Consider the following 12,610-nt stretch of genomic DNA (forward strand, 5'->3'; position numbering starts at 1 on the left):
GCTCCTTTAATTTTTAGCCATTTTCTTACTTCTCGAGGGGGAAAAAAAAAGGAAAGTACATTTCGTCAGCCACTTGTGTTGTTCTATTCAGCAGATAAATTAAACGGTGCTGGTATTATTTATTCAAATACATATCTTTACTATGTGATTTGATCTTAGTATAATGTAATCACTTCTGATTAAAGATATCGCTATCATCTGTTATGCTTGTAATTAATTAATCACCATTTAATTCAATTCCTATTGTAACACATCAGATGCTATCATGTGATACCTTGTTGTGCCATTTTCTATTAAATGGATTTGGTGTTAGGAGCTGAAAGTTATCCTTGAAAGATCCTGCCATTGGAAATTATTTCCAAAGAGTTTTAATTCTCTACAGAGTTGTGCTACAGAGAATTCAATCTGCTGTACTTCATGTTTATGAAATTAATCATTTCACATGGAAGATTTTCTAACTCACTTTCCATATAGAAGTTTTGCTGTCAGCAAGAGTCCTCTTACTGATTTCAGCAGAGCTTGAAAGGTCCTCCTCATCCAGCTTGTGCGTATTCACAGGAATAATTGTAGCCAGGCAAAACTGTCTGTCAGCTTACAGGACTCCATAATGTTACATTTACTGACAGAATTCTTTGTGAGATCTGAGGTTCAGCAAGTACCAAAATTAATTAAAAAACACTATTAATAGCCTGTGTTGATTTCTCATTTTTTCTTCATGTTTGTATGTTTCTGGGTTTATCTTTTAGTGCAAATCCTCCAACTGTACTTTTATTTAATAACATTAATATTCATCTCGTTATATTTCAGAGATACCTGTATCTCGATCACAAACATGGGAGTTTTGAGGGTTTTGTGCAAGTAGCTATTTCTTAGTTTTCTTTTGGCCTTTTTGGGAAAAAAAAATAAACAAAACCAAACAACTTTTGAATTATTTATTTGACAATATCTGCATGTGTTTAGATCTTAGAATAGATCACAGAATTATTTGGAATGGAAGAGACCTTAAAGATCTTCTTGTTCCAACTTTCTGCATACTTATTTGAAGACTTTAATATATGGGTAATTCTTAATTTAAACACTGAAAGATTATTTTTCCTACTAGAAGAAAGGATTTAGTCAACTGAAATGTAGGAGGGAATGCTACCCAGAGGACTCTTCCTAAGCACCTCTTTTACATTATTTATTATTCAAAAAGGATACGCAGGATATTTACCTGATTTATATTAAAAAACAGAGGTTGTCTTTCTGTCCTAATAATGACTGCTCTTTATTACTATTACTAGAGCATTAGAAACAGAGAATATATGCATTATCTTATGGAAAAATATGTATTTGGAAACTGAACTCCAAATTTGTACAAGTAAATCTTTTTTCTGGAGAGATAATTTTGCTTCTATGCGCTCTAGGTATATATAAGAAGGAAGCTTATTTCATATGCACACACACCAGAATGAATTCCTATGTCCTTTGATATTTCATAGACTACTCACATAACAATTTCTATGCAAGACAGTACACTAAATATCTTGTTTTAATGCAATATTTTTAACTTAGTATAATATTTTTCAAAAACATGTCAGTTTCTTTAACTACATGTGTGTACTGTATTACATTCTATTAAACCATATACACAGGAAAACAGGAAATAGATTACAATGGAGTTACATCACTTAATAGATTTAATATATTTAATTTCTTTTTAGAAGCAACACAATACACTGGTCAGTGCTCAGATGTGCTAATTTTAAAGCATCTGCTTATATCCTCTGAAGCCAGTGAAATGTCTCCTTCGGCACTGCCCTCTAAATAAGCCAAAGTTGAGTGTTTTGCAGATTCAGACTCAGCTGTCATGAAATAACAATCCTGATCCTCTCAAACAGACAGCTCATTGAACTAATTTTTTGCTAAATTTCGACTGAATCTCAATAAATACTGCACATGCCTAGATATAATTCAGAAGAGTGATTTATGTTTTGTTGCAATTCTGAAGATTGGTAACTGGTAGAATAATTTTCCTGCAGATTAGCACTGTATATACAATTTATCAATATTACACATTTCTATTCCAGCAATGGAATAGAAACCTGCTTGTGTTTCTTTACTTATACACTTACAACATGTAGTTGTAGGAAGCTGTTAACCGAACACTTTAGTGTGCCTACTTCCTGGCGGGGGGGGCGGTTAAAAATTCAGAACTATTCTCATGTCATCACTTCAGACAAACCAAAATGCTTGAAAACTATTAATTCTTTATCTATGGATTGCTTTATTTTTGTTGATAAGTTATCTAAAACAAATCCATTATTTCATACATGCAGTAGAGTATAAATTTCCAAACCATATGCAAAACTTCAAGATAATATGTTTCAAATACTTGTGCTTATCAGTCCTCCCATTCACAGCTATGCATAATTCCCAAGGACAATAAAGGGTACTGGATATGTGTTTACCTAAGGGATATAAAGTAATACCTTACTACTGTATTGAGCCTTAACAAATGAAGTCTAGAGTCTTCTGCTACTGTGAAGCTTAACACACAAATTCAGTTTCAGCACAAAACATAAAACAGGGTTATCATGGACATATGGCCACTTTACACAACCATGGCAATGTAAAAAAGAAGCAACGCAATAAGTAAAAATTATATTATATAATTTTAAATTCTCAAGAAAGTTTAAATGTTTTAAATAAATGTGATAATTGTACTGACAGCTTAATAGACCTATAAATCCACCTAGAAATCGTCACACTTCAGCATCATTTGGATCTTATCTGGCAAGTATCAAACATTGCACTTGGGATACTCTGGGGAGCTGTGCTGAATGCCATGAAATCATAGGAAAACATTAAGTGCCAGAAGAAAAATCGACATTCTGCTAATACAGCAATAATTTGGTCTTCTTTCCTCTGCTGTTAAATCCCAGGGTGTTTTATCTTTCCATTTACCTATTGAGTTTAGCATAGATTTGCTCCAGTGTATTACAGATATATTTATTTTATTAAAAAGTGGTGTTTGCTGTTAAGATTAAACTGGTATACTCTACTGCAATAATCACAATCCAGTGACAAATACAGAATAGGCAAGTGTGTCCATCTTCTGGTCCTTTCTTGAGTGGAAAAGGACATGGGGATGCAATAAAGAAGTATTCATCTATTTTTAGAATAATTCTTTAACATTTGAGGGCGCTGAGAAATCAGGACCTACTACAATCTATGGCTCATGGCTGTTGCCAAGACTTATTGGCCGAAATTGAATACAGAAAAGGATTAAAATAACTCGTAACTGCAAAATATCCTTTATTGCTCTATTAATAATTTGGCTTAAGCCAAGGAGCCTGTGTGTTGCAGCAATCTAAGCCACAGAGAAAAAAAAAAAATAATTACTATATTTGAGAGCTTCTTTTTAGTCAAGTCATGTGGTGAAACTGTCTGCTAACTATGAACAGGGTAAATACTAAGGGACAGCCAGGCTCAGAAAGCAGAGGAATTGTCCTAGTTCTCCATTCCCAGCACCATTAACTACCAGCCTGCCAGGCTTGTGTTGCCCCTGTGAAGACAAGAACCATCATCTCTGTCCCTCGTCTTCCAGAGGAACCAGCTGGAGTCAGATGAAGCCTAGAAACAGGAATCAGTCATTTGAAGCAGAAGAACTGGAAAGGAGACAAAAGCAATGACTTTCAGACACAAAATTGTAGAAAATACCAAGCAGAAATGTCTTACCATGAAGAGCACAATTGTCGATGTTGGACAATTTTTTAATAAACTTTCAATGAATTTTTAATGCTGATCAGTTGTTAGAAGGAATTTGATACAAATATCCTTTTTCATAATCAAAGATGTTTAATATTATTTGGTTTTATTTACTAAACAGGTGAATTTACACACATATGAATTAGTATCTTCTGTTCCCCAAACATGGCTGTCTGTGGCTACAATGACACGTACATTTTTTATTGACAATGTCTCTTTTCTCTAGCAGTAGATCTCTGTAAAAAGTGCCAGCCCACAACTAGAGCTAAAGAGGATGTTTTTTTCTGGGATGAGAATCAAACTGAGTGGATCCTTCTATAAAAATAGAACACTATCATATGTTTGCAGTCTGAAAATACACTGATCGAGGAAAAATATTCTTCAGGAAACACCTTTGCAGGTACAGGTAGGGATATAGCTCCTCAAAAGGCTGCAGTAAAACTGATAAAAAAATTATTACAGTAATTTCATGATCATAAGGCGCACTGGACTATAAGGCACACCTCCAGGAGTCGCCAAATTTCATAACTTTGTACATTATATAAGGCGCACCAGACTATAAGGCACACTCTTTTTTTTGCAGCAATGATCCACTCCCAGCTCCCCCCGGGTGGTTGCTGGCTGAGGCCCCATCTCAACCCGGCAGCCATTGGCCCCCAGGCCCCGGCGGGGCTGGGCTATGCCTGCCGCTGCTCCGTGCCGCCTCCCCAGGGCCGGGGCATGCCTGCCGGGGTGCCGTTGACCCCCGGGCCCACCTGTACCGAGCAGGAGCAGTGCTGCGGGCCCCCGGGCCCCCCTGCACCCAGAAGCCAAGGCCCCATGGCTCTGCCTCCACCTGGCAACCATGGCCCTACCGGTTTCCCCCGTGGATCGCAGCTCACACTTCCAGGTTGGCAAATTTCCGAACTTTTGCCCATATATGAGGCACACGGACTATAAGGCACACTTCCGGGTTCTGGCGAAAATTTTAGTCAAAAGGGTGTACCTTATAGTCATGAAATTACTGTACATATTTTTATTCCACATATTCTTCATCAACCTTTACAGGAGTAATAAATATAATTACATAGGTGTCTAGCTAAATATATTATGAAAATATTATGAGAAAGTAATTCAATTGAGTTAACAGAATCCACATAAAAGAAGAAAACTTCACCCTCTCATAGAAACCAGATATTTTATTAATACATTTTTACACTGCATTAAATGCATTATATTATGTCAAAAGTCTTGTCAATCCAAACAGGTTTAATAATTAAATAAACTGTTTCAAGTCCCCATAATATCTCTAATCTATTATTAATAAGATAGAGCCTGCAATTTATGATATCTTTCTTAATCTTCCCTCTGGGATTACACTTACCATACCCTATATTGTGTGCAAGAACTTAGTCCTTTACTTCTTTTTAGATATCTGCTATTTCTTTGCTTAAATAAACCTCTAAACCTAAAATTATTCTCCTCACCTGACAAAGACAACTGAAATATAGATCTAGCCCACCAAAAAAACTAAGAGTTTGAACAAAGCTTTCAACATCTATGGGGTGTTGTAGATAAGAAAAGAAGAGTTGAGCAAGGGAGTCTAAGACGCCCGTTGAATGTAATGTCGTGCTTTTTCACTGATGGAGTGTGAGAGGCACATTCCCTTCCATCCACCATAAGGAAGCTAGACAGATGCATAAATCCAGCAAACCCACAGAAAGTGATAGAAGCTATCATGCACAACCAAAAGCATCTGCTGGATTTTAGCTTTTCCAAGCAAGGCCCTTCCCACCACTTAAGGCTTGCTACAACACAGTTCCACATTACCTTTTTAAACAAGCTTGATTCTGCCCTGGACTAGACCTAGTGTATACTGAACAAATGTGCCACTATACAACATCCCTAAAACTCCCAAAAGCGTTTTTTTAAACACAGAATTTTATTAACAATCCTATACAATATATCCTATACACTTCTGCTGTGGAGAAAAGTCCCTGAGGACTAAATTTTCAAGTACTTTGGTATTTAGGTTATTTTTCAAATACAAAATAGTTTCTTAGCTGATCAGAGATCTTCGTGTTTGCACCCTAATGTGAGATCTGATGGTAAAACAGCAATTTGTAAGATGGCACAAAATTAACATTGCTCTTCCTCCAAAAAGTATTCATAATTCCCAGTTCTACCATTTTCCCAACCCTTGTATGTGTGCATTTGTACGCTTTCAAAATTCCCCACTGTTGCACTTGTTTTTTAAAAAAAGTGCCTTCACAGGGTATTTCATTGTGATTGTGATTATTATTGCTTAATAATAACTTTTAGCTTAAAAAATACTTCTCTAGGTCAGCTTAAGGCCAGTAGCATATCTGGTGTGTGGGTAGAAACACATATGCAATAGCATAAGACAGTGAGTATGAAGAGAGAACCCCTAAGGTTTTAACGCATAGCCCTGATAAATTGAAGTTTAGGAACTTTCAGAAGGAGAAGTTTCATGTGAAACTTTCTTCTCGGTGCCCCTCCATATGCATATCTTTCATGATCTCTCTGACCTCTTTTTGCACCATCCTCTGGTAATGAGTTCTGGGGCTTAATTACACATACTGTGGAATAACACTTTTCTCTGGTTTACAACAGCTGGTTGATCTTTTAATTTTCTACTCTTGCCTGCCTTTATTGTGAGAAGAAAAAGAATGAGGAGTGATTATTCACTCTTCCATATTGTTCTTATTAATGAGTGTATTTATATGAATGTGCATAAAAAATAAATGCTAACCATGCCTACTATTTTTTTATACAAACTAAAGAATATTAATCTATTCAATTTCTTCTTTTGTAGAAGTAACATCACTCCCAGGATCAAGGACCTTTATTCAGTCATTGTACTTTTTATTTAACAGACTATAATCAGTTACAATTTTGTTAGATTTTGGGTGAGCTGTAGAAAAACAACATAAGAATGCATGCAGTGTTAAAAACACAAATGTAGTACGGGCTAGATCAATGCCACAACTAGTTTTATTGTTGGTTTTTGTAATTGTTTTTCTCTGTATCCCTTACCAAAAAAGAGGACATTTTGCTTGTTCAAAAAAAAATGTCTCCTCATGCAACATGCAGACTTAGGTCCCATTAAAAAACAATCCACCAGAAAAATGAGGATCATCTTTTTATCTCTTTCTCTTCCTTTCTGGGAGGCCTACTTACCTCTCAAAAAAAAATAAAACCAAAACCAAAATCAAATGAACAAGCAATTTTCTTCTCATTCCAGGTATAAATTTAACACAGCATGAGGAACTGTACTGATCCCTTTTTTTTCACAATAAATTCCTTTTGTTCAATTTATATGTAGGTGAAGGGTGGGGAAAAATATTTTACCAATAGAAAAGTGTACATGATTTTCCCTTTGCAAGTTATGTGCCAGTTTGTCATCTGCTAGCTTTCATTACAGAAGAAAATGTGGTTGATCTGAATAAATACTGAATAATACCGAATAATCTGAATAATTCTTCTGAGTATAGCCAGTTAATTTCCATGCTGTTAACCCATCTTCGACTTGATCCTCATCAGAGACTTTTCATAAATTTTTATATCACTTCTTCTTTGTTCTTTCTTGCTGAATTTTTTCTAACCAAAACACTAATAATTTCACCTGAGCATAGCTGTGCTGACTTGGAGGTAGGGTCTTCATTGTCAAGACCCTTGTATTCTCATAACAGAATATTCCATTTTCTGTTAGTAGAGAAACATTTAGAGATGCTATGGCCTCTTTGATCCACGGCTTTATGCCTTTGCATATGTGGCACTGAATATATTGGCTTTTATTGCCAGCATGTCACGTTGCACCGCATATCTAATATGTTGCTCCTAGAATCTCTTCCAATGTTGCTGCATCTGTGGATTTTCCCTCACTGATTCATACTGCTCTACATTTAATGTATTAGCATGCTTTTTGTGAGTAGTAGCTTGCTTTGTAATTTCCTGCCACATTTCTCCCTACCCCCTTTGCATTATGTTTCTGTCCTTAGTAGTATTTGTGACTCCTCCTAATTTAGTATTTGTGCATTTCATTAACATGCTGTTTATTCTTTCTTCCAGATTGCTAATGAAGATGTTAAATAGGAGCAATCCTGAATCTGCACCCTTCATTACCTTACTAGATATTTTTCCCCTAGTCACTCTCATAATATTTTGTTTATAGTCTTTCAGACAGTTTTAACCCACATACTCCGATAAAATCTGTTGCAATTCCTTTTCCACTTATGACTGGAAAAAAACACTGCAGGGAAAATTTCAAGAACATGTGGATACAACCTTGATCCTCTGAAAGTCATAAGGATTGCTGAAAAGAAATCCCATCAGTAACCTAGGATTTTCTACCCAATTTCTATATCTATCATATATCACTTATATGTCAAGGAAGAGAAGATTTTAAGGATCAAACTGAGGGTGGTGTTTGGGACTATGTGTATTGTTCTTGCTGTATTCCTCCTGTATGTACAGCTATATTCAAAGTTATTGATATATTTTCTGAATTGTATGACAGAAGCTCCTTCAATGCAGTAGATTTCTTACATACTCACTTGCAAAGACATTAAATTAGTATTTTCTATTTAAATTTTAGCCATTATCACATATGGTAGGTCAATAGCTAGACATCAATTTGTTAAAAATAGCATTAGTTTTATTATTGCATGGAAGCATAATGTATTAAAATTTATCTTGTTTGTTTTTTAGCTAATACTTTGCCATTTGGAACCACGTAAGCTAGGTGAGAGAAACAGATGTACTGTGGTTTGATGCTTTGTGAGAAGATTTTCATGCAGACTACAGTTCACATCCCAGGCTGAAACAAACTTAATTGTGCTCACTGGGGCAAATTGTTCCTTTGTTTACAGCACAGTGCCCTCATTGATTTCAAGCTCAATATAACAGCTATGTTTAGGCTTGTGTACAATGCTGGGATGTACAGGATCTTTTATGAAAATAGAGAATCTCAAATTTATAAGACATTGATATTGGACTTGAAAAGGAATTTTTCTTTTTAAATACAGACTTTGAGCTTTACATGATTGTTTGTGTACAATTAAGCAGTTCATATTAAAAAACAAAAAAATCTCCACCTTAAAATAGCATTTTTTTGGCATTTCAAAAGGTCATATATTAAAGAACTAATTATTACAGCTCTTAGATGTTAAATTGGCCCTTTTTTGCTATATTGATTTCTTTTTTCTTCTGAATACAAGAGAATAATTTTCTTCATTCTGTTAAAGCTTTTTTCTGATTACACCAGTTCAGTTAACACAGACAATACTTCACTTAATCTTAGGTGTGAAATACTTTCCTCAGGACTTTTACTGGTATTTCTTCACAGTATCACCTTTCTCTCAGATTGTTGTTTAGCTCGTAGTCTCTCTGCTGAAGTCACTGTGGCAGATGTGTGTCACATTATCAGCTCAGCTACAAATCTAGCTTTGAACTGCAGACAGAGTCAGCAAGAGGAGTGAAATTCTGCCTTTGCTGATGTCCATGCTGACATGGCTAACCAGCCAGGAGCAAGTACTCAACGCAGCTAACATAGGAACCCTGTTTTTCTGTTAGGCATATTGCAGTCACAGAGGTGTTAGCTGAAGCCCAAAGAGGAAATCAGATTTCTGCAGTTGTCAGTCTTGTTGCTAAATCATCTGGTAGATCCTAATTTGATTTCTAACTTGGCCATTTACATCCTTAAGCAACCCGTGGAAACACAGATAACCCTGTCAAGATGCAGTTCTTAACTGCTTTCAGTGCTAGAGAGCTTCCTGCACAACTGAACACACACTTCTGTGTCTTTCTAGGTTGCAATCTAAACTCCACAGACACCAGAAAACCCCAGATTTGTGGAAGAAGTTGTTTCTCATGAACAAAATGAAAGCCTTCTCCAATCCTGATTCTTTTACCTGCTCAGACTGCAAACTGTTCAGCACAAGGATTGTACTCTACACTGCAGTGACTGTTCTCTGTTCTCAGATCTCTTGCCCATACCGTGATACAAATAAATAAGAGTACCAAAATACCTTGATGATCCTTCTTATCAGGTAATCACATTTCAGTGGTGGAATCACTGGAACAATGTCCAAAACATAAGACATAGTCACCCCAGGACAGACCGTAAATTAATTGTCTGTATGCATTATCATTTTTTAGTTGTTGTTATTGAGTTTTTTAACAGAGGAGTTTGCAGAGGCAGCATCTTTCTCACACTTGATATCAAAATAATTTCATTTTTGCTCTGATTAATTGCACAGACTTTGTTTTGATAGGATAGGATTAAAAATGTTTCTAAAATCGTGGGAATTGTATACAACAGATTCAGGGGATGAAAAGAAATGTTGGGTCTGGTAGGCCTGGGAAAGGGAACCAGGCCCTGGGAATGAATGTTGAGCTTTGTCTTTATTGAATCATGTGAAACTGCAACTGCATAATCATCATGTGATAAACAATATGATTGCTAAATGTAATAATTGTTTGGTAAGTTGAATATATTGTTGTTTAATTGCAACAAGAATCATGAGAAGCGATGTAATTGTAACAAGAATCATGAGAAAGGGTATTTTGGGGACCTGATTAAAATCACAAGAATCCATGCTTGGATAAGATCAATGTATACAATAGAATAATATGGGTTTAGTAATTAATATATAGTTACATAACAAAAAGGGTATAAAAACATGTCCATCTCAAATCCATGTCAGAGTCAGATTTGGGTTTGTACCCCGACTCCCAGAGCTCTTCAATAAAAGCACCTGCATATAATCATCCTGTGATTAAGTGTTTCTACCCTAACAGTTTCACTCCAAATACCCCAGTGTCAATACCAGGAATATGGTGGTTCTTCCTCTGATTGCATCCTCTGTGGAATACAGCAGAATGTACATCAGTGTCTCATCTCTGTCCTTCCTCCCAGGTGGCAGCTGCAGTGAATTCACAGTATCTGAAGTTGTCCTCCTGTTGAAGTCCATGGTGGTACAACATCCTGCTCTTCCCTTCAGGGCTAAGAAGGAAAGCAACTCTCTGTGCTCTACTGCACAGCAGGGAACAGGCTGGCTTGGGTTCATTGCCCATCCTTTTCCCACACCAGCTGTTTTGAGCCAGTGCTAGAAGGAGGACATGTTGCAGTCTTCCAGCAGGTACTGTCACTGCTGCATACAGCCCTTTGTGCCTTTGGAGGCTGAATCCCTTTGGGACTTGCCACAGATGTAAGTCCCTTCTGCACCATCTCTTTCAATGTATTGGTTACACTAGAAATGTTACAGTCTAGTTCCAAGTGCAGAAGGCCATGAGGACATATACCTAGAGGAAATATAACTCCAAGTTCATAAAAAATACCTTTGTAAAGGAAAGTAATTTAACAATATTCTAAATAGAATTTGTTTTAGATTGTTTTTTTTTTTTTCCAGACACAGAGATTTATTTAAGTCTCAAGAGGGGAACATTGGTCTAACCTGACAATACTCTATCATAGTGGAATGGCATAGGGGTCAATTCTACACATAGAGACACATAGGTGCACACATAGGTGCACACACAGAGACATATAGTGTATATATTCACACACCTGCATATATTTGTGTGTGCACATGTGTATGTAAAATTTGTGATTTAGGTATCTGCTAGCCTGAGAATTTCCATAATACATTCTATCTCACAATGCATCCATGAACTATGGAGTCATTCTCTGAAATAATCTGCCTTGGATGCACTACTTCCAGCAATAATTGCCAGGCAGATGGTGGTGGTAAATTAGGCAATATTATTGGTAATAAAAGTTAGAAGCTTCAGATTTTCTGAATGGCATATTCATGTAAAGACTTTCCAAAACAACATCTTTAATGACAAAACCATCATCCAATTTCATCTTCCCTCCATTTTCTGGAACATTTCCCTAGTATTTGTTTTATCTTGTTCTGTCTTTTCCTAGTGATTGCTGTGGTTGTGTTGTTTTTAAATACTACCTACTTCCCAATAATTACTCTGTTTACTTATCACCACCAGCTCTCTTCTCAATTGCTATCAATACCTATGGTTTAGAAAGGGAAAGCACATAAAGTCCCAGACTTTAACACAACATAACATAAAAGCATTTGGAAAATAATGTAGGCAGAAATGCTTCTGGTTGCTATTACTTCCACTGCAAATAATGCCATCTGCTTATCATTATGCCCCAGTGCATGCTATCTTACATGTGGACAGAACTTGTAATGTGTTTCTGTCTCTGTAGGAAACAGCTTGAAAACTACGCCCTGGAATAATGTCATGAAGAATACCCTCTTGGCTCTTTCCAATTAATTTCTCAGCAACAATTTACAATAGAAAGCTGTAGTTAAAAGGCAACAAATACTGACTTGACCTTTTAAATGGAAATTCCCATGTTTTAGTTTTTCTGAGAGGAAGAAAGAGAGTTTTCACACAAATGAAACATTAGCAGTAGCCAGCAATAAATCCAGAAGTTTCTGAAAAGAACAGGAAATGTATGAGAAAATGCTAACAAGTTTGCACATTTAATGGTACTATGAATGGCAGGTCACAAATCTGCAGAAGTGTCACACATTTAGATGTTGCTTTGTCTGTTATTGTTCTTTAACTTTCACACAGTCTGTGAATTAAATCTCACAGGATTTTATGTTTCCAGGCTTAGGAATGTTTCATTCAATTTGTTATTCCAGTTCAATTATCTTTGTATTATGTAGTATTCAAAATACCATAAAATAGTGTGTGTGTGTGTGTGTTTTATGGTTAAACAGTCTATAAATTTGGTATGTCTATGGACTTTTGTATCTGTCCTTTCATGTGTTGTGTTCTGGCTTTTTAACAGCATGGCTTTGACTTCTATATGAAATTTCTATTG

Source organism: Catharus ustulatus, chromosome 1, assembly GCF_009819885.2.
Source record: "Catharus ustulatus isolate bCatUst1 chromosome 1, bCatUst1.pri.v2, whole genome shotgun sequence".
Lineage (NCBI taxonomy): Eukaryota > Metazoa > Chordata > Aves > Passeriformes > Turdidae > Catharus > Catharus ustulatus.